The sequence below is a fragment of the Marmota marmota genome, unplaced genomic scaffold (genome assembly GCF_001458135.2).
Source record: "Marmota marmota marmota unplaced genomic scaffold, marMar, whole genome shotgun sequence".
NCBI lineage: Eukaryota > Metazoa > Chordata > Mammalia > Rodentia > Sciuridae > Marmota > Marmota marmota.
Window position 1 is genome coordinate 52,602,048 of NW_025999977.1, and position 2,972 is coordinate 52,605,019.

General features: G+C 36.7%; 1 non-coding gene across 1 annotated transcript; it reads right to left on the reverse strand.

Annotated features, from left to right (window-relative positions):
• Window positions 1-2,207: 2,207 nt before the first annotated feature.
• Window positions 2,208-2,310, reverse strand: LOC125617337. Its single transcript, XR_007348316.1, has one exon. It is a non-coding gene; the product is annotated as a U6 spliceosomal RNA (small nuclear RNA).
• Window positions 2,311-2,972: the final 662 nt, after the last annotated feature.

A 2,972-nucleotide genomic window follows, 5' to 3' on the forward strand; every position in this document is an offset into this window, starting at 1 on the left:
GTTTTCCTCATTTCCCTTTCAGAGGATTTGTCACTAATATACAGAAATGCTTTTGATTTAAGTGTGCTGATTTTGTGTCCTGCTACTTTGCTTAAATCATTTACTAATTCTAGAAGTTTTCTGGTGGAATTTTTTGGGTCTCCTAGGTATAGAATCATATCGTCAGCAAATAGTGATAATTCGAGTTTTTCTTTTCCTATATGTATCCCTTTAATTTCTTTCATCTGTCTAATTGCTCTGGCAAGTGTTTCAAGAACTATGTTAAATAGAAGTGGTGAAAGAGAACATCTCTGTCTTATTCCAGTTTTTAGAGGGAATGTTTTCAATTTTTCTCCATTTAGAGTGATGTTGGCCTGGGGCTTAGCATAGATAGCTTTTACAATGTTGAGATATGTTCCTGCTATCCCTGGTTTTTCTAGTGTTTTGAACATGAAGGGGTGCTGTATTTTGTCAAATGCTTTTCTGCGTCTATTGAGATGATCATATGGTTTTTATCTATTGATGTGATGAATTATATTTATTGATTTCCATATGTTGAAACAACCTTGCATCCGGGGTGAACCCCACTTGATCATGGTTGCATTATCCTTTTGATGTTTTTGTATTCAATTTGCCAGAATTTTATTGAGAATTTTTGCATTTATGTTCATTAGAGATATTGGTCTGAAGTGTTTTTTTGATGTGTCTTTGCCTGGTTTGGGAATCAGGAAGATATTGGCCTCATAGAGTTTGGAAGTGCTCCCTCTTTTTCTATTCCTGAAATAAAGAGTATTAGTATTAGTTTTTCTTTAAAGGTCTTGTAGAACTTGGCTGTGTATCCATCTGGTCCTGGGCTTTTCTTGGTTGATAGGCTTCTGATGGTGTGTTCTATTTCATCTCTTGAAATTGTTCTGTTTAAATTGTGTATATCCTCCTGATTCAATTTGGGCAAATCATATGACTCTAGAAATTTGTCAATTCCTACAATATTTTCTATTTTATTGGAACACACGTTTTCAAAATAATTTCTAATTATCTTCTGTATTTCTGTAGTGTCTGTTGTGATATTTCCTTTTTCATCACGTATGTTAGCTTGAGTTTTCTCTTTCTCTTTGTTAGCATGGCTAAGGGTTTGTCAATTTTATTTTTTCAAAGAACCAACGTTTTGTCAATTTTTTTAATTGTTTCTTTTGGTTCAATTTCTTTGATTTCACTTCTGATTTTAATTATTTCCTGTCTCCTACTGCTTTTGCTGTTGATTTGTTCTTCTTTTTCTAGGACTTTGAGATGTAGTATGAGTCATTTATTTGTTGACTTTCTCTTCTTTTAAGGAATGAACTCCATGAAATGTACTTTCCTCTTAGCACTGCCTTCATAGTGCCCAGAGATTTCAATACATTTGTATCAGCATTCTTATTCACCTCTAAGAATTATTTAATCTCCTCCTTGATGTCTTTTGCAATCCATTGTTCATTCAGTAGCATATTATTTAGTCTCCAGGTGTTGGAGTAGCTTTTATTTTTTATTTCATTGTTCATTGCTAATTTCATTCCTTTATGGTCTGATAGCAAATATAATACTACCCTGCATTCTAAGAGTTGCTTTGTGGCATAGTATATGGTCTATTTTAGAGAAGGATCCATGTGTTGCTGAGAAGAAAGTATATTCATTCATTGAAGGATGAAATATTCTATATATATATATATATGTCAGTTATGTCTAATTTATTGATTGTATTATTGAGTTCTATAATTTCTTCAGCTTTTTTTTGTATGATCTATCTGGTGGTGAAAGAGCTGTGTTAAAATCAGCCAGAATTACTGTGTTGTGGTCTATTTGACTCTTGAACTTGAGAAGAGTTTGTTTGATGAATGTAGATGCTCCATTGTTTGGGGCATTTATATTTATAATTGTTATGTCTTGTTGATGAACGTTTCCCTTAAGCAGTATGAAATGTTCTTCTTTATTCCTTTTGATTAAATTTGGCTTTAAGTCTACTTTATTTGGCACGAGGTTGGAAACCCCTGCTGGCTTCCACAGTCTATGTGAGTGGTATGACAGTTCCCAAACCTTCACCGTCAGTCTGTGGGTATCTTTTCCTATGAGTCTCTTGGAGGCAGCATATTGTTGGATTTTTTTAATCCAATCTACCAATCTGTCTTTTGATTGGTAAGTTTAGTCCATTAACATTCAGAGTTATTATTGAGACATGTATTCCCAGCCATTTTACAAATATGGAACGCTTCCCAAATTTGCATGTCATCCTTGTGCAGGGGCCATGCTAATCTTCTCTGTATCGTTCCAATTTTAGTATATGTGCTGCTGAAGCGAGTCCTACGCCTTCCTTTTTGATTAGCACATAATGTTTCATAAACAAGATTCTTGTGACCAGGGAGCCGCAGGACCAGGGCTTGTCAGGAAAGGTGTGCTGTTCAGAAGTGGTGACGGTGAAAGTGGCCCCAGTCCTCCTCCCTCCACCACTATGCCCCTCCTTGTTTCACCCTTTCCTCTGGTGAGGGCTGGAAGGTGCTAGCCACAAGAGAAAGAAAGAAGTTCTCCACATCAGGACATTGTAACATTAGAAATAAAGCCAAATTGTTCGTGAGGATTGAATGTAGAGCACGTAACTCCAAGCTCAGGACTTGTTTGGTTGTAGTGGCTTCTTGCTGAGCGGGGAGTTTGGCGAGTCTGTTATAGGAACTAAGGGAAATCGTCACCTGGCCCCGTCAGCAACAACCCTCGCCCTGGAGTCAGTTGGGCCACGGCAGGCAGTGGTCCCAGGCATTCCTGAGCTCTCCAGCAAGGAGAGAGGGACCATTTCATTCTTGAAATGTAAACAGAGCACTTTTTACTTTAGACTTTTCAAATGCAACTCAGCCTTGCAAGTTGATCTGTCTATTGAAAGGAAAGTTTGCCTTAGCCAAAATGTCAGAATCCAACTGAAAACACATTCAACAAATAGCTGTTATTTCCTATTTGTATAAACATTTCTT